The following is a 19,513-nucleotide window of genomic DNA, read 5'->3' as shown; positions in this document are numbered from 1 at the left end:
TGAGCATGAAGAAAAAGATTTTAAGTGTGTGTGTGTGTGTGTGTGTGTAAAACAGGTATGACATGTAGATTAAGTACAAGAAAGAAGTCAAAGACATGGGCCCGTCCTGTGTACCAATTCTACACACTGCGCTACGGAAACCTGCGCAGGTTTAAAGTCAGCCCCCACTTCAGCCTGTATGGTTGAAAAAGAGCTGGAAGTAGACTGAAAAATAGCCTAAAGGCCACACTCACTGGCAAAAAATTTCCTATGAACCCAATGAGCCATTTGTCCTCACCTAGGGAACAACACGTACTTAAGGCAGTCTGTATCTTAGAAGGGAAGACCAGTAATCACTTGCATACACATTTGTCAAATTAAGTATCTTTCTTTAAGCCCTTACTTAATGTTATAAAAAAATACATGCTCATTAAAAAATTAGACCACAAAAAATTTATAGATTTTTAAAAAATCTACAATGTCACACTAGTCCAGCCTCTCTCCCCCACTCCATATATACAAACTTTAAAAAAATGGGATCACTTGACATTTGTATATGTTTACATATTTCTATGCCAATAAATGTCAGTATATCATCAATGGATGACTATACTGGTTTACTTATCCCCTACATTTAGGCTTTTCCCGCTATTTTCACTTTAAAGATACTACTAGAAAAATATCCTTGGAGCTGAATTTCGGTACACAATCACAATTCTTCCCTTAAAGTAATTTCTTAAGATGGCCCTGGCTGGTGTGGCTCAGTGGATTGAACGCCAGCCTGTGAATCAAAGGGTCACCAGTTTGACTGCCAGTCAGGGCATGTGCCTGGGGTGTGGGCCAGATCCCCAGTTGGGGGTGTGTGAGAAGCAACCACATATTAATGTTTCTCTTCTTCATTTTCTCCCTCCTTTATCCTCCCTCGAAAAATAAATAAATATATTTTAAAAATTTCTTAAAGATGGACTTGCTGGCTCTTGATATATACTGTGAAAATGTTCCTCAGAAGAGTGATGTCCACTTACATTACCAGAAAGGTGTGCCAGCTCCCCAAACGGTCACCAATTCTAGGCACTAATGGCCCTCAGTGTTCATTTTCTCCACATTATACCACTACTATACACTGAGAGAAATCGTAAGAGTCCTTACACCCGACTTCATTGCTGCTCAGTGGTTTGGCCAGCATTTCATTAGCTTCTCTCAGTGGCCTGGGATAATTCAGAAGCTACTTCAGTTCCTCAGACACATTTGTTCTGAGCTGTTTGGCTTACATAGTGACATCAATCTACAGACTAAAGAACGTCATCTTCCCGTGGTCTCCCTATGTAATCAGAACTCCACAGATACCTTTAAATAATGCCCTGGCTGAGGAACTTAGTGTAGAAACACGACATTTTGGAATTGGGAGGGATCTTAGACAACAAATAGCTTTTGCAGTTTATAGATAAGGATTAGTAGATGCAAAAGGGGTCCTCCAAGATCACTCGGCAATAATACTAATGATGATGGTAAAAACAGTTACCAAAGGCACTTAGGTGTGGCAGGTACCATGAAATACTAAATACATATTATTCCTAATACTCTGGACAACCCTGTAAAGCAGTAATTACCATCCCAGCCCCAAAAGAGGAAGCTGAAGGTAAGAGAGATTAACTGACTTGCCCAAACCCTAACTGGCATGGCTCAGTGAGTTGGCTATTGTCCTGCAAACTGAAAGGTCGCTGGTTCAATTCCCATTCAGGGCACATGCCTGGGTTTCAGGCCAGGTGCCAGGTTGGGGGTGTGCAAGAGGCAACTGATCAATGTTTCTCTCCCTCTTTCCTCTCCCTCCCTTCCCCTCTCTCTAAAAATAACTAAATAAAGTATAAATAAATAAATGACTTGCCCAATATTGCACAGTTACATAAAAGCAGAATTAGATCTAGAACTGAGGATCCTGACTTCATTCAGCACGTTCTTTCCATATTGTCCTTCGCACCCTGTGAATTACAGAAGCGCATTAATGTAGTTAAGGTTTCTATTTTCATAGAAAGTAGTGACGTATTTATTCCCAAGTAGATCTACTCTCCATAGTCTTTTGCACTAAATAGATAATTCTTTATATCCTCATTCTAATATTTTCACTGTCCCTCATTTCTACTTTCAGTATTCAACTTAACTCAATAAGCTATTTCTTAGCGATCCACTCAGACACTTGCGAAGGGCCCTAAGATGCAGTCCTGATGATACTGCAGCTCCTTTCTCACTAATACTCAAGGACGAAACCCCAAGTCTCATACAAAAAGTAGATCTGGTCTCAGACACCAAGGGATTTAAGTCTAGACAGTAGCCAAAGTCCTATATTCTCAATAAATAAGACAGTACACAATATTTAAATTCTATAGTATGAACTTTAAGTATAAAGGGAATTAGATATTAACATAGCTTAAGTCAAGCCATTGTTAAATATTTTTCATTGAACATCATCAAAACAGTAGGAAGCACACTATAATGGAAGTCACCTCCTTGACTGCGACCTTCCAAGCTTGGGAGTAGCCACAGGGCAGTTCTGGCCAAAGAGAAAACTATAAATCTGCTGTGGGATTCATAGGAAAACTCTTACATTCCTGATACAGCTGCAGTGCCTGTCCCTACCCTTTCCTTTCACCTTCCTTCTTGCCTTGACGGCAGTTACAATGGCTACAAGTATAGTAGCCCCCACTACGCAGGAGTGGATGGCTAAGAGCAGACACTGACCCTGACATCACTGAGCGAGTGATCACTGATGATCAAGTATCAGCAGCCACCTACCTCCAGACAGTAATACTATTCCTGTATAAGCCACTGCAGTTACATTTTCTGTCACTTATAGCTAAAAAGAATCCCAACAAATACAGAAGTCCAGAATTCTCGCCCTGCCTCTGGTATTTACTAGATGTGTGTGGCAACAGGCAAGTCACTCTACCTTTCTGCCTTCCTACTTCCCATAAACAAATTAGGAGATATTTTGAATGCTATGAATACATACAACCATAAAATATTATCACTGCTTTTGACTTATTGATACCTTTCCTCTCCTTGACCAAATTTCTATTCAAAGGACCCTTACTGAAAGATTCCCCAGTGACTGACAGTAGTTAAAATTCCCCTTCTACAAGGAGGAAGTTCTCCTGTTCTTGTGAACAAACATGCTGGAAGACATGGGAAAATCCTGGATTCCCATGATCTTAATGCCTAACCCAGGTCACTGGGAACACTTCCCAGGCAGGGATGTAATGAAGACAACTACAGCTGGGGGAGGGAAGAGGCAGGAATGTAATTTGCAGCAACCCCACTTAGCCTCCTAAGAATCATGATTCCACCAAAGCTGCTGCTGAAAACCACCTGGAGAGTAATCAAATGTAACCCCTCAGACTCTTTCTTTCTTTTAGTTACGGATCTACACTGCCAGCCTCTTTGGAGGCTACTTGCATTTTTCTTTTTGCGAGATCTTTCCAAACATAAAAATTTGTCTTACAGATATGTATTTACACATATATAAAAGTATAAGAAAGTTCACTATAGAATTGTGCATAAAAGCCAAAAAACTGAAAACCCAAATTCCAACAATAAGAGATTTGTTGAATGAATTATGGCACAAACATATATGTAATAAAATATTAAGTAACTTTTCATATGTGGTTGTATGTGCAGAATGAGCTCCGAGCTATTAAATGAGAAAAGCAAAATGCAGAAGTGCACGTTCCCATTCATGTTAACAAGAGAGAAAAGGGTGATGTGTACATATATGTACCCTTGTACATACACAGTCTACTATGGAAGGAGACACAAAGATGTCAACAATATTTTTCTCTGGGAAGAGAGCTAGGAGTTCTGAGTCAGAAGAAATCTTTTTATTATGTGAACTTTATACTCTCTGAATATGTTTTATTATATTAATGCATACCTTTTCAGCTTAAAGAACTGGTTAAGAAGTATAATAAATACCCCTAAATCTATGTTTATAGGGCTTTCTGAAATTTTTATAAATATTCTTAAATCCAGCAATAACTGTTAAAACTCTTGATTTCTGGAAAAAATGCTGCCCATTTGTACAGTCTATAAATAGGCTACCAACTCTCACATGTCCATTGTTATACATCCTCTTTCTTTTGTAATGTTTTTGTATAAAGATAAAATGTTCCTAGGTATTGGCTGAATAAAAAGGTTTATAAACTTGAAAAGAAAAGTGAAAAATAGTAACTACTAATTACTGAGTGCTTACAACAGGCCAGGCACCGTGGGCAACGTTTTCCATTAAGTCACTAAACCCTCACAATTCCCCTAGGAAGTAGGTGCTGTTACACCTTTGTTTTACAGAAGCGGAAACTGAGGGACGCAGCGTTATTTACTGTTTGTTCGGTCACAACACAGCTAAGAAGTAGCAGAGCCAGGATTCGAGCCCAGACAGGCCCTAAAAGTATGTCTTTACCCACTGCACCATCTACTGCCTCTCATTTTTACTTAAAAATAGATATTTGTATAGATCAATATCAAATGTTAAGAAGCCAGAGACAAACCCATTTACAAGTAACAATAAATTCTAAACACTGTCTACGAATAGGCCAGGCACCTTACCATGCACTTCACACAAATCATCTCACTTAAAATGAACTAACAATGTAAAAGACAGACATCACCATTTTTCAAACAAGGGAACCGGTTCAGGGAAGTTAAGCCACTATAATTGCCACCAGTGCAGCAGGGCTGTCTTAACACCGGGTCCGTGGGGCTCCAAAATCCGGAATCACCATAACATGCAGAGTTTCCCACAAATATTCCTTCAAAAAATGAGGTCATGAACCAAATTTTACTGATCTGTTAGGCCCAAAAAATAAAAATAAAACTCTGCTCTTCACAAAAATTGAGCATCCCTGACAAGTTGTTCATCAAGAACACTGAGAAATTAAAAATCCTACTCTAAATATATCAGAAAAGCTCTGAGCTGGATCTTCCCATAAAGTAAAACATTGCCTCTTAATTTCTTTTTCTAAGTTTGTGCTCTTGTACATAAAGTTTTTGCCCTATGTTAGGTGAGCCTGAACCTCTCACTGGATATTCTAGAAAGAAAGACACTATAAAGAGGTTACTCAAACACCAGAAGGAGGGATGGCCTCAGAGGTCTCCAACTGCACGCAGTTGGTGGGGGTTATCAGTCAAGGGGCTCAAACCTAAAGACACCTAATCTTTATTTAGCTGTTATTTTAAAACCAAAAATACTGTTTTTAACATGATGTCCTTTACAAAAAGCTTCTTTTGAGCTCTCTCTTGGTACAACATGGCCAACTCAGGAGATCACCCCCCACCCCCAAAAGAGGGGAACAAATAAGTAAACGCACAGCCCCGGAGAAGTTCGGCATTCCTCAGTAACGGGATAGACAGCTCGAGCCATGAACAAAGCCAAAAGTAACCTCGGAGTCATGCCAGTTTCACTGCACTGCCTCTTCCATAAGATGTAAAACCTTCAAAAATTAAAGAACACAAGGCCTGGTGGAAAATGGAGTAGGCCAGGGCCAAAGCTAACTTTAAATGAGAGAGCCTAAAAAAAAAAAAAGAGAGAGAGAGAGAGAGAGAGAAATAAATAAATAAACAAATGAGAGAGCCTCATGCATGGTGGGAACTGGATACCTTCCTGCACCCCTTAATCAAGACTGAATTTCTGTCAACAGGTCTCACTTAAAAAAAAAAACACCACATGAGTCAACCGTATTCCCCCAAACAAATTAAGCTGCCAAGCAAGAGAAAGAGAATCAGTATCACATTTCAAAAGTCAGCATTACATTTCAAAATTACCTAAATACACCATAGCTTCAGATTCCTGCAAATGTAGAAACATACGTGAATAAATAGCTCTTTCGGACCAATAAACCTACAACAGACATGAGAAAAAAGCCTCTCCCATGTTATGAACTAGTTAGCTTCCTTTTAAAAACTGAGTGTTAAGTGTCATCCATCATATCATATAGTTTACTTTTGTTAATCAAAGGAGATCATCTCCCCCAAAAAAACAAACACTGAAAGGATATACAAAATCCCTTCCCTTAAGGAACTCACAGTTGGACGGAGGATACGATTATGACCCTTGCTATAGTGGGGTATGAACCCAGGGCAACTAAGGATAAACTATGGAAGTGCAGACAAGAGGTAGAGTGAAGAAGGGTCAGAGCAGGCTTCTGGTAAAGGTGATACAGAGCTGAGCCCCCGAGTTCTATAGGCTAAGGATGACAGTTGACTTTTCTAGGGGAGGAGGTAAATGGAAAGAGGAATCTAATGGGGTTAAAGCGTACAATCGAGGAAGACTGCAAAAGCAACAACGTAACCTGTTCCCACAGTCATCTGAAATGAACCTCTATCACCTCCTGTCTCTCTTCACTCTCAAACCAAAAATAACTAGCTTTGACAAGCTCTATAAATCAAAAGGTGCAGGTGGGGGGAAATGGCAAAAGAGGGGGCATTCTAAGCAAAGCTGAAGTAACGGACTAGCAGCTCCTAAGCAAAACAAAGACTTCGGTGTGATAGATACTCTCAACTGAGAACCTCGCTATCCAGCTTTAAAACCGTGTCCCGCCTATTTCTACTGCAGGAAAAGAATCATGAGTGAAACAACTGGTAATGTCACAGAGTAAACAGAGCAACCCAAGACTCCGTTAGAAGTCTTAGTGACGATGGTCCCATCCCAGGCAATGCCATTTCCCCAGGGACACCCTCTCCTACTTTCACAAGGGATAAGAGATCGTGTTACAATACCACAAGTTAAATAGAGTTGAGTTATTTTCATCTTACCCAGGGAGAAAACACCTACATTTCTTTTGTACAGAGATCAGCAGGAGTCAGTAAATGGCAACATAATCCAGCATGCAATCTTAACTGTTAATCTAAATCAAAAAGCAAGTCTGAAGGATGTTAATGGACTTTGTGTTTCCACATTTAAGTTTCCACATTTCACCTTCTGTGTTGAAATTGGATCTGTTTACAGAAACAGATCTATGAAGCTTCCGAAACTGGGTCAATTTAAAATCCAATGACAATCCCTCTGTCCAAGCACTCAGAAGTCAGCACAGGACACTTGTTTTAATTCATCACTGTCCAGAAACCTCAAGCAAATATATTTTTCTATGATTTCTCTCTCAAACTTGTAAATTCCCTATACTCTCTTGGAAGAATTATTCAGTTCTGCTTTATTTAATTTATTCACAGACTCTGTCCGGGAGTGTCCATCCTGCGGCCCGAGGACTGCGTACAGCTCAGGATGGCTGTGAATTCGGCCCAACACAAAATTGTAAATTTACTTAAAACATTATGAGATTTGTCATTATGTGTCACAACGTATTTAATGCGTGGCCAAGGCAACTCTTCTTCCAGTGTGGCACAGAAACGTGAAAAGGTTGGACACCCCTGCACCATAACCCACTTATACAACTAACAGGATCTGGATAGAAATCAATGATGCCATTTACCTCTACACCAAATAATGTCACAGATCTTTGTAGGATACTAACAGAAAATCTTTGTAGAATATCCAAGTGTTTCTGATGTTCCAAGAGTGAGAAGCTGAAAGAGTTTGTAAGGGTGGACAGTGGGGCTGCAGGTTACAATCCTCATCCAATTTCACTCACTTGTAAAGATATATAACCTTCAAGTGGTTTGGGAAATATACACACAAACCCCCAAGAACCTAAAGAAGTGATCACTGCCCTGGCTGGTGTGGCTCAGTGGACTGAGTGCCAAGCTGCAAACCAAAGTACAGCTGGTTCAACTCCCAGTCAGGGCACATGCCTGGGTTGTGGGCCAGGTACCCAGTAGGAGGGTGCATGAGAGGTAACCACATATTGATGCTTCTCTCCCTCTCTCTAAAAATAAATAAATAAAATCTTTAACTACTTTAAGTCTTTTTACATTATTGTGATTTTTGCACAATGCAAATGTATTACATATTTTTAATATATAAATTTGTGCCAGTGTGAATACATTGTACATTGTCAGTGGGTATGTCAATCAGCATAATTTTCCCAGTAGTCAATTTGGTGTTATGTACCAAAGTTTTAAAAATGTGCATTCTTTCTGAGGAATGACTCCACTGGGTAAAATACCACAGTAGAACCATACAGTAACGGAATACTACATAACCATTAAAATTACCTTCTACAAAATTTTCATGGCAAGAAAAAATGTTCATACCCTATTAAGCAGGGAAAAAAATGAAGATTTTCAAGTGCATGATTTTTTGAAACCAAATATAGGCACAAAAAAACACTGGAAAGAAACCTATCAAAATGTTACCCATAGTTTATGAGAAGTGGGATAATGGGTTATATTGTTTTCTTTTGCTTTCCCAATATTAAATTTTGTTCCAAAACACATTACTTCATTAAGATAGATTAAACATATTTAAACACGTTTGAGGCTAATATATTGATGCTTCCCTTGTTCTTTTTTAATATAACTCACCATGGACACAACCTTACCTGTGGTTTAATCTGTCAGTCCAATCAAAGTTGCAATGTACTCTCACCTTTCTTTTGAAATCTTAAGTCTAGCAAGTCTTTCAGTAACCTGGAAGAAACAGAAAGATGATAACACAGGTTCAAATTCTCTATAGTAAAAAAGGTTCACAGAGAACAGGAAGGAGCTATAACACCAAGGAGACCCACTTTCAAAACCAGAGAGCGTTCTGAGGGCTAAGGTCTAAGTTGTAGAGATCCCCAAATGCCAAACTCAACAGCATTTTATAGAAAGTAATTTTAATGGTTATGTAGTATTCCGTTACTGTATGGTTCTACTGTGGTATTTTACCCAGTGAAGTCATTCCTCAGAAAGAATGCACAACTTTTACATTGATGTTGTTTCATCAATGTAAAAGTGTTCTTAAAAATTTTTAGGGTACATTTGCTGTCTCCTGGTGTCCCTCATGTGACCCACTCCCCCATTTTATAGAACCCTCTCCAAAGCCTGCAATTTTGGAATAGTAACCTGTACTTCTGTCCTATTCAAACAAGACAAATAGTTGGCACACTTAAAATATGAAAAAACATTTACCACTTTATTTCAAAAAGTAGAAATAACATTTTTTTAAATTTTCCAAAGTAAGCTCCTACATACAACTTTTACCTTTCTCACTAATCTTTACTTTTTAATATATTTTATTGATTATGCTATTACGGTTGTCCCATTTTCCCCCTTTTATTTCCCTCTGCCCTGCACACCCCCTCCCACCCACATTCCCCACCTTTAGTTCATGTCCATGGGCTGTACATATAAGCTGTTTGGCTTCTACATTTCCCATACTACTATTAACCTTCCCCTGTCTATTTTCTACCTACCATTTATGCTACTTATTCCCTGTACTTTTTCCCCATCCTATTCCCCCACTAACAGGGAGGGCTATCTCACTAATCTTTAAATTCTCCCTAATTAAGCTTCTCTATGCAGACAGATAAAAAGAGAACCCCTCCCAGTTATCTACAACTTTCTCACAACCAACCTTGGGCCGCTGATCTCTATCTACATCCTTGTCTCGAACACAGATCTGTTCACAGAACTGCTGTTGGATCTCCCTCTCATCCATTCTGCTTTCTACCTGTACCCAAGGCAAAGAAAATTAAGTTTGCCAAGGCGCATTTGAATCTCTCCTCCTCCTTTCTTCTCCAGCAACTCAACACAAGGTTGGCCAAAGTAACCGTATTTTATTCATATGATTTCAGAGTTTAAACAAATTCACCATCCTAGCTGAATTAAGTCCATTTTTTCATACTTGCAATTTTGTAGTCAATTTACATAATGCCCTCCTGCCTAGTCAACTCAATAGACATTAAGTGGGTGATGACTATGTACCAAGACTGTTCTAGTTGCTGTCTCACAAACTTCGTTTATCAAGAGCCAGTTCGGGTCCCACCTGCTTCACAAAGACACGCTTGTCTACATTTAAGCTTCATTGATCTTCCTCACCTTTCAATTGCCAGGGCATTTACAATACAAAACAGCAGAGCACTCAGATGCCATTTTAATTTGATCTGGTTGTCACTTGTCCACTGGAATCCATCTTTTGCCCTCAAGCATACCAGAAGACCCTTTGAGTAAGTACACCACATATGACAGAACTACATTATCGAACACCAACTTGAACATACAGTGGTCCTTCAAAAGTCAATTAATTAGCTAAGTGAGCTGGCAGCTACACTCATTTTGATCCCAGCAGTGACAACTTCATACTGAGCTGACACACTCAACAACGCAACTCCCAAATCACGGGGGATATAGGGGTGTTTCGACCGGGGGAATTTAACATCTGAAATGTAGTTGTGACCATGTTTCCCTTCACCAAATGCAACCATTCTTGAGGGCGAAGATACCGTGTCACCCATTTCTTTAAATTTAGATTGTGGGCCTCAGTTTCCTTCTCTACCAAGTGGGGCTAAGAACAGCACCTACTTCATTGCCTTGATGTGAAAATTAACTGAGAAAGCGCACACAGAGTGTTTACCCCAGTAAATGTTTATTTCATGTGTGCATTGTTAATAACAACTGCTACCATTACTAATAGCCCCTACAGCCTCTCGCAACTCCTTCCGCCTACTTCCCACGGCCGGCCCCCACCTCTACCTCCAGATACAGCCCAGCAGACTGGGCGCGGACAGACTTCTCGGGAAAATCCTGTAACGAAATCAAGGGTGTCAGGAAGCCCGGCTCCCACTCCGCCCGGGCCAGGACGGAGCCCAACAAAAGCTTCAGAAGCCCGGGCCTAGAGACGCGCGGACCGGCTGGAAATTTGGAGGCAACCTCCAGCCGCTCGAAAATTAGGAAAAGGCATTCCCGCGCTCCAGCTGCTCCCCTTTTCTCCCCTTGGCTCACCTGGACTCAGCTGCAACGGCGAAGCACCCGCAGGAACGCCGCGGGATTCATGGAGTACCGTTGAAAATTTGAACCCAGGCTCTCCAGTCGAATGCACCAATCAGACTGCCTGGACCCAGAGATCCCAGTCTTCCGATTGGCTCTAGAGATGGCAAAACGCCGGAAGTCATGATGGTAAACTGGCAAACAGCCTGCCCCGAAGGCCTCTGGGAAACGTAGTCTCAGGTGACTGCGTGAGCCCATTGGAACCTCTCTAATTAGGAATTTACTACAAAGCCCAGAATGCTCGGCTCCAAACTATTTTGGAAAGGTGGTACCGACTGAAGAGATGGAGAGTCGGTTTTGGTAACAGAATAACGTCGATCCTAGACCTCCCCAGAACTTTTGCGGAAAAAAAAAAACAATTTAATATTCTCTTTATAGTTGGGCATTGTGCCTGAATAATCATAGGGATTCACTTCGTTTTAATTCGGAATCCCTGGCGTGCAGGATAGATCACCCTCAGCTTCTCTGCCAATGAAGGAGTCCCTCAAATTCTCTATCCAGTCTGCGCTCTGACATTACTGCCTTAAAACGGCGCTTTATTGGGTGCATGGTCCTTCCGTTTTAATTCCAACTACATCGCTAGTGTTTTTACTCTCATGTTGTGGAAGAGACAACAAAGACTCAGAGAAGTTGAGTAAACTTGTCTAAAATTACGTGATGAGCAGAGGAGCTGGGATTTGAATTAAGAATGTCTGGGTCTGTACATCATCAATAATCAATTTGAAAATAATAACGACAAGAATAAAAAGATCACCGTCCATAACAACGACACACGCTACCAAATTTTTTTAAATTGTCCTATTTGGCGTGGCTCAGTGGACTGAGCCAGGCCTGTGAACTGAAAGGTCACTGGTTGGATTCCAGGTCAGGGCATATACTTGGGTTTCGGCCAGGTCGCCCAGTTGGGGGCTGCGAGAGACAACCGATGACGGACGTTCCTCTCCCCATCTCCCTTCCCCTCTCGCTAAAAATAAATAAGATCTTTTAAATAAATAAAAAATTAACCTAAGACCTTTATGGGAAAATTTAAAACTGTAATGCTTTCTTGAATAACTCTAAAAGTAATTAAATAAGATGAATATACATTATTAATGGATGGGAAAATCCAATATAATAAAAATGTTAACTCTCCCTAATAAAAGCTCAAGGCAATTCCAATGAAAATACCAATAGGTTTTGTTATGAAACTTGCCAAGTTCATTACAAAATGTAAATGGGAGAAGAAAAGCACAAGAAGTGGCATCTGAATTTTGAAAAATAAGAGGGGGAAATTGCCATACCAGATCTCATAAACATTAACATATTATGAAATTATAATAATTTTTAAAATATGGTTTTTTGGGTTTTTTAAAAGATTTTATTTATTTATCTTTAGAGGGGAAGGGAAGGGGAGAAGGAGAGAAGGATCAATGTATGGTTGCCTCTCTTGAGCCCCCTGCTGGGAACTGGCCTGCAACCCAGGCATGTGCCCTGACTGGGAATTGAACTGCGATAGTCTGCTTCACAGGCCCGCGCTCAATCCACTGAGCTACACCAACCAGGGCTAAAATATGGTTAATTGTCTCCATAGGGACACGATCAGCAAAATCCAGATGAGAAAATTCTACAGGACTCAAAATCAAGTTGTGTTTTTTTTTCAAAAAAATAAACTGCAAGTGTTTTTTGTTTGTTTCAATACAGTTTGGTTTACTTGTTTTTTAGTACTCCTTATTTTTAGAGATACACACAGAAATGGTTGGGATGAAATGACTCTAGAATTTGCTTCAAAATAATTGGGAGTATGTAGGGGAGGAAAGGAGGTGGAATTATAAATGAAACAAGTTTAGCCAAAAATTGGTAATTGTTGAAGCTGAGTGATAGGTTCATGACACATATATGCATATCCATACTCATGTACAGGTATGTGTTTGAAATTTTATGCAAAAGTTTTTTTTTAAGTATTGCCATAGACATTTTTTTAACCAGTAGAAAAGTTATGAGTCCCCAAACAGACCTATGTGTATCAGAATTTAGAATTAGGTTATAGAATTATTCTAATTCTAATTTGGAATTAGATTTATCTGATTAGAATTTCAAATCAGATAAATAATGGAGTTGGGACATTTGCTTTTCATTTGGGGAAAGAAAACATTACATTCGATTTTTATCCTGTAGCAGTTACAAAAATAAATTTTAGAGGAATTAAAACCCTAGGTATATTTTAAAATTAAAAATCTTAAAATCTAGCCCTGGCTGGTGTAGCTCAGTGGATTGAGCACAGGCCTGCAAACCAGAGGATCACGGTTCAATTCCCAGTCAGGGCACATACCTGGGTTGCAGGCCAGTTTCCGGCAGGGGACACATGATACATTGTGTGTCCTCAGCAGAGGCAAACATACATTGATATTTCTCTCCCTCTCTCCTTCCCTTCCCCTTTAAAGATATATAAATAAAATATATTTTTTAAAAGTTTTAAAAAAATCTTAAAGTCTTAAAAGAATATGTTAATGACATTGGGGTAAGAAATTTTTAAGTAAGATAAAAAAAATTAAGACAAAAGTTAAGACCAACCAAACCAAAAATTTAAAGGTCTATTTGACAAAAGAAAAACAAACAAGACTGAGAGGTAAAATACTTTCAACATATACAATGAAGGATTAGAACCCAGAATGTGAAAAAAATGTCTCCTATGACTCTCTGAAGAAAGGACCAAAAAAAATATTCAATAGGAAAAAAAGTGGGGAAAATAGCCAATTCTTAGAAGAAAAAACAAAACTGGCCATTAAAGTCACAAAAGGTTGCTTGGCCTTACTGTAGTATGGGAAATGTAAACCAAAAGGTACCATTTTTCACCCATTAGATTGACCAAAATTAAAAGTTGGAAAGTATCAAGGATTTGCAAGGGAACTCAGCAGGTGAGAGAATGGATGGGGTACCACTGCTTTGGAGGGCAACTTGGTAACATCTACTGAAACGACAAACGTGTGTGCTTTGCAACCTCGAATTTCTGAGTTTAGTTCCAAGAGACGTACTCGCACCCATTTTCTCACAGAGACACAGTCGCTGCAGTTATTTAGAGCCTACTCTGTGTCAGTCACTGGGCTAAGTGTCAGCATGCAGCAGTGAAAACACAGACAAAATCTCTGTCTTGAGGTAGCTGACATTCTAAGTGAAGACAAATACCAAATAAGGTAAATAAATAAATGGTGTAGTGTCTTAGGAGGTGATAAATGCAAAATCGTTCACTCCCAGGCCCCGAAGGGTGGATGACAATAAGAGGAGGAGAGACTAGACAGAAGGAGAGAGCAGGATCTGCCCGGGCCGTGACTGTGCACTTTCAGTAGATACCTCGTCCAAGCTTCACGTACGTGCTGGGCCGGGGAAAAGCCAGGCCTGGGATGTGAGGGCGGAGGCAGAGAGAGCTTGCTTTATATTAGGAGGGAGAGGGCATCAGACCTGTGCTGTCTCCAGGGCCTACTAGGCAGAGGGTGTCCAGTGAGTCAGTGGGTGGGTGAAGGGGGCAATGCCAGGAGGCCACAGGGTGTGTGCAAGAACTTCCCAAGTCCTTCCAGAATCAACATGAGGTAAATGAGCCTGGCCCAAGGGATTCCTCTCTTTTCATTCCTTCTGCATTGATTACATTCTAGGCTGTCTCAAGTTCCCATTCTTTGTGAATGAGAGACAGAGAGGTCTGAAATCAGCAACGCAGAATTTTAGAGCTGGAAGGGAGCACAGACACATCTGGTCCATTTTATCCACAATTTCAGCCATCACTGTTTGGACCTTATCTCTGTAAATGAGCTGTGCACTTTTCAACAGGGTGGGTCAGGGACATTTGGGCAAAGACCTGAAGAAAGTGGAGTGAGTCATGCAGATAACTGAAGGAGGATGTTCCAGGCACAGAGAACAGCCAAGTGCAAAGGCAGGAGCATAGCAGGAATGTTTTAGAAAGAGCTAGGAAACAGGGTGACTGGGTCAAACGGACAAAGAAGAGAATATCAGGAGTTGCAGCCAGAGATATTCTGGGGCAGGATGCAGACCAACTAGGCCATCGTAAGGACTTTGATTTTTCACCCTGAATGAGGTGGAAGTCCTGGGAGGGTTTTGAGCATTGATTTACTCTCTGCTTTTAATGAAATAACTGGCTGCTATGCTAAAAACAGAGGGAAAGGGAACAAAGCGGAAACAGGGGAATCGCTTAGTAGGCTGTTGCATTGTAGTTTTGAGAAATTGGAAACCACCTAAATGTCCGTATGCAGGGGCTTATTTCAATAACCTACCTATAGCTTTGGTTGATCTGGCTCAGTGGATTGAGTGCCTGCCTGTGAATTGAAAGGTCGCTGGTTTGATTTCCAATCAGGGCACATGCCCGGGTTGTGGGCCAGGTCCCCAGTTGGGGGTGTGAGAGTCAATGCATGAGAGACAACCAATCTCAGACATTGATGTTTCTCTTCCTTTCTTCTCTCTCTAAAAGTAAATAAATAAAATGCTTAAAAAAATAGCCTATAGAATGAAATACTAAGCTATGCATCTGTTCAAAGAATTCCATAGATCTGAGCTAACAGGGAGGTATCTTTGAGACACATTTGAGTTAAAAAACAAAGCGCTGCTCTGGCTGGCGTAACTCAGTGGGTTGAGTGCAGGCCTGCAAACCAGACAATCGCGGTTCGATTCCCAGTCAGGGCACATGCCTGGGTTGCAGGCCAGCTCCCAGCAGGGGACTCACGAGAGGCAACCATACATTGATATTTCTCTCCCTCTCTCCTTCCCTTCCCCTCTAAAGATAATAAATAAAATCTAAAAAAAAAAACAACAAAGCTCTGATTGACATAAATCAGTGATTTAAAAAAAATATATTTTATTGATTATGCCATTACAGTTGTTCTAATTCCCCCCTTTATTCCCCTCCACCCTGCGCACCCCTCCCCCACCATTCCCCCCTTTAGTTTATGTCCATGTGTCTCAAGTTCTTTAGATTCTATATTTCCCCTACTATTCTTGCCCTCCCCCCTGTCTATTTTCAACCTACCGTCTGTGCTACTTATTTTCTCTACCTTCTCCGCTCTTCTCCCCCTCCCACTCCCCTCTTGCTAACCCTCCATGTGATCTTCATTTCTATGGTTCCACTCCTGATCTAGCTGTCCTCTTGGTTTGCTTTTGTTTTAGGTGTGGTTGTTAATAACTGTGAGTTTGCTGTCTTTTTCACTGTTCATATTTTTCATCCTCTTTTTCTTAGATAAGTCCTTTTAACATTTCATATAATAAGGGCTTGGTGATGATGAACTCCTTGAATTTGATCTTATCTGCGAAGCACTTGATCTGTCCTTCCATTCTAAATGAAAGCTTAAATCAGTGATTTTTAAACTTGTTCATCTCATGACACACAGAAACTAATTCCTAAAATTCTGTGGCACACCAAAAAATACATTTTGGGCCAATCTGACAAAAAAAATAGCTACAATTTTGATTCAGTCACACTGGACTGCTATTGCTGCGTTGGCTGTTGTCTTTTTTTTTTTAATTTGACAGTCTAAGGGAGAAGAGGTCAGTGCACCTGACTAAATAGGTGTTGCATGTTTTAAAGACTCTTGCAGCACACTGGATGAAAATAGCTGATATAAATGCATTATGAAATCATTATGTTTTAAAAAATTGCAAAACAATGCTCTACTTTTCCCATGTGTATGTATAAGTAATAATACCCAGCACGTGTCCTATATCAGGCAGTTTGAAGTGTTTTATACATACTAATTCACTTCATCATAACAATAACCTCATGAGGTAGGTAATGTTATCATTCCCATTTTATAGATTGAAGGAATTGAGGCCCAGAGAGGTTAAGCAACTTCAAGGTCACGCAATTTATATGTGACACAGTCAGGATTTGGACACAAGAAAGCCATCTCCAGAGACCAAACCCCTAGCCATTGGGCATTCTGCCTCTCCTAACATGAATGTGTGTGGCGAGAGGGAAGGTGTGGCAGAATGCGCAACAAAATAACAACTGTGGGAACTTCGGAGGCAACTAAACTGGACTTATGGACAAAAAGGATGGATGATTGGAGCTTTATCTTTCAATTTTTATTAAAAAAGAATGTTGCCATGTATTTGAATTTATTTATTTGTTTGTTTGTTTATTTATTTATTTACAATGAAAGCCTGGTAGGAAAGAAACGTCTACGAAGGACAGAGGAGGAGGAGCCAGTGGGGTAGAAAATCATTCAGGTTTTCAGGCTCTATTTTTAAACAGCGAGAGAGAAAGAAAGAAGCAACTGCTGCTCCTGCCCCTTCCAAAGCTGCTGCTCCGCTCTCTGCCGGTCACCCCTACCATCTATCTAGCCTGGCCAGAAATCGGGACCTGCCTTTTAGCTCCGCGGAGGCTCCTACTTCACGGAGAAGAGACGCAGCCTGTCGGTCATTGGCTCAGGGTGGCAGTAACTGTCAGATACCTCCAGGGGAGGTCGCTGTGATCGCCCAAGGAGACTTCTGGAGAAGTTTGCTGGTATCAGCTGCTGGTGACAGCCGTCAAAGGGAAATTATGCAGAAATGTAAAGAAATCATAAACATGAAGTTCAAGCTAGTCATTGCACATGATAGAGGAGGGTACAAAATAAACCGGAACAGGATAAAATGGGGAGCTTGGAAGGTCATGGAAATGTTCTTATTAAATTAAATTGTATATATGTGCACAGAATTTATTGCCTCATTATTCTTAATACCTTTCATATATTTTACATATATGTGTATGTATTTATACATATATACACTACTCAATATCTAATAAAATCAATTTCAAAAAGAAAGAAAACATATTAAAATGCTAATAGTGAAAACATTGCCTCTAAAGTCTAGGTTAGAGTTATTTTTTCTTTCTTCTTTATTATTTCCAATATTTTCCAAATATTACAAATAAAAAAGTATTACTTTTGAAGTGAGAAAGATAAAAATGTATAAACAAACATCCATACATAATTTCCCACATATGTACATACCCCTGTATTAATTTTCCATAGCTGCAGAATCGATGACCCCTAAACTTGACAAATGACAAACACTTATTATCTCATACGGTTCTTGAGGGTCAGGAACCCCGCTTACTGGACTGGTTCTGTTTCAGGGTCTCAAGTAAAGTTGTAGTTAAACTGCCACCTGTTGTCATCTGAAGCCTCGTTTGGGGCAGAAGGACCCCCACATGACTGCTGGCAGGAAGCTTCCTACCTTTACCACACGTGGGCCTCTCCAGGGGGCTGCTCTCCCACAGGGAGTGACGCGGTGGGGGGAGAGGTGTGACCCAACCTTGGAAGTGACACATCACCATCTCTGCCATTCGCAATCAGTCAAACGGCACAACTTGGGGACAATGCGGGAGGAAACTACACAAGGGTGTGAATAACTGGAGGCAGGGATGTTTGGGGGCCGTCTGGAGAAGGCTGGCTACCACAAACCCTCAACAGTATGTTGAGTAAAAACAAACAATATATAAATGGAATTACACTGCATTATTTTTTGCAGTTTCTTCAAGCAACGAGTGTCAGGTTTTGTCATGCTCCACGTAGCTAAAGTCACTTAGATTCTCACTGTATCATGTTACTACATATAAATATACTCCTATTTGTTTAACCATTTTGCTGCAATAGGCACTTAGGTAGTTTCCCAATTTCTGTTATTACAAGTAGCGAGGCTATAAACATTCTTATACCTGTGTCTTGCACACGTACAAGAGTTATTTTAGGACATACATCAAAGAACGGAACTGCTGGGTCATTCGTCATGGTTATCTTCAAGTCTACTAGGTAACGATACAGTTTTTTCCCAAAGTTATTTCACATTCTGAATCACACTTGATTTATTCAGATTTTCTCACTTTTTGCCAATCTAGGGGGTATGAAATGGTAGCTCACTGAGGCTTCAATTTGCATCTTCCTTGACAACGAGTGAAGTAGAGCATCTTTTCAGGTATATTGACCATTCTGGTCCAGTTCCTCTTCAGCGTCTGTGCCCCCAGGGGTTCTCTGTTTCTCTTTTGTCTTTATGATATTGATTTCCCGGCTTTTTCCTGTGAATGGTATTGTTTAAAGTTGAGATCATGTCACACATCTAATTTTGTATACTTTCATTTTCACTTAACATTACTATTTTCTTGTCATCTCAATTTCAGTGAAGAAGTTTTTTAAACAGTGTTTTCCAATTTGAAAAATACAGTCATGGTTAGATAATACAGAAAAGTATTACAGAAAATAAAACCTCCATCCATAACTTTATTAGCCAGCAATAACCACCTTTAAGCATCCTGGTATAATTCCTTCTGTATTTTGCATGTAATGTACATTTTTTAAAATTAGAATAATTCTCAGTATAGTTTGATAATCTATTATTTTACAAAATGTTATGTTTTGAACATTTTCCCATATCACTAAATATTCCTCAATCGCAATTGTAATGTGTGAATTTAACCCACATAAACCATCATTCTGAACTTCTCAGTTTTAATTTCTTTCCTGTGCTAGTTGGGTTGGCCAAAAAGTTCCTTTGTTTTTTTCCATAAGTTGGCTCTAGTAGCGCTTAGTTGTCTTTAACTTCATTTGAGACAATTTTGTCAGATTGTATTGTGACAGCTGTCATATCAACACACATTTAAAACAAT

General features: G+C 40.0%; 1 protein-coding gene across 3 annotated transcripts in view; it reads right to left on the bottom strand.

Moving 5' to 3' along the window:
- TPX2 (TPX2 microtubule nucleation factor) overlaps positions 1 to 10,936 on the bottom strand; it is a 45,344-nt gene extending 34,408 nt beyond the window's left edge. For all 3 annotated transcript variants that reach the window (XM_037043813.1, XM_037043814.1, XM_037043815.1), the window contains exons 1-2: positions 10,846 to 10,936; positions 8,463 to 8,550 (exon numbers count right to left, since the gene is read on the bottom strand). The gene's annotated coding sequence lies outside the window, so the exon portion shown is untranslated. The remainder of the gene's footprint in view (positions 1 to 8,462; positions 8,551 to 10,845) is intronic.
- Positions 10,937 to 19,513: the final 8,577 nt, after the last annotated feature.

The sequence above is a fragment of the Sturnira hondurensis genome, unplaced genomic scaffold, assembly GCF_014824575.4.
Source record: "Sturnira hondurensis isolate 20B ecotype Veracruz unplaced genomic scaffold, ASM1482457v3 Scaffold0004136, whole genome shotgun sequence".
Taxonomy (NCBI): domain Eukaryota; kingdom Metazoa; phylum Chordata; class Mammalia; order Chiroptera; family Phyllostomidae; genus Sturnira; species Sturnira hondurensis.
The sequence above is the reverse complement of the archived record's forward strand: the minus strand, read 5'-3'. Positions and strand labels throughout refer to the sequence as shown.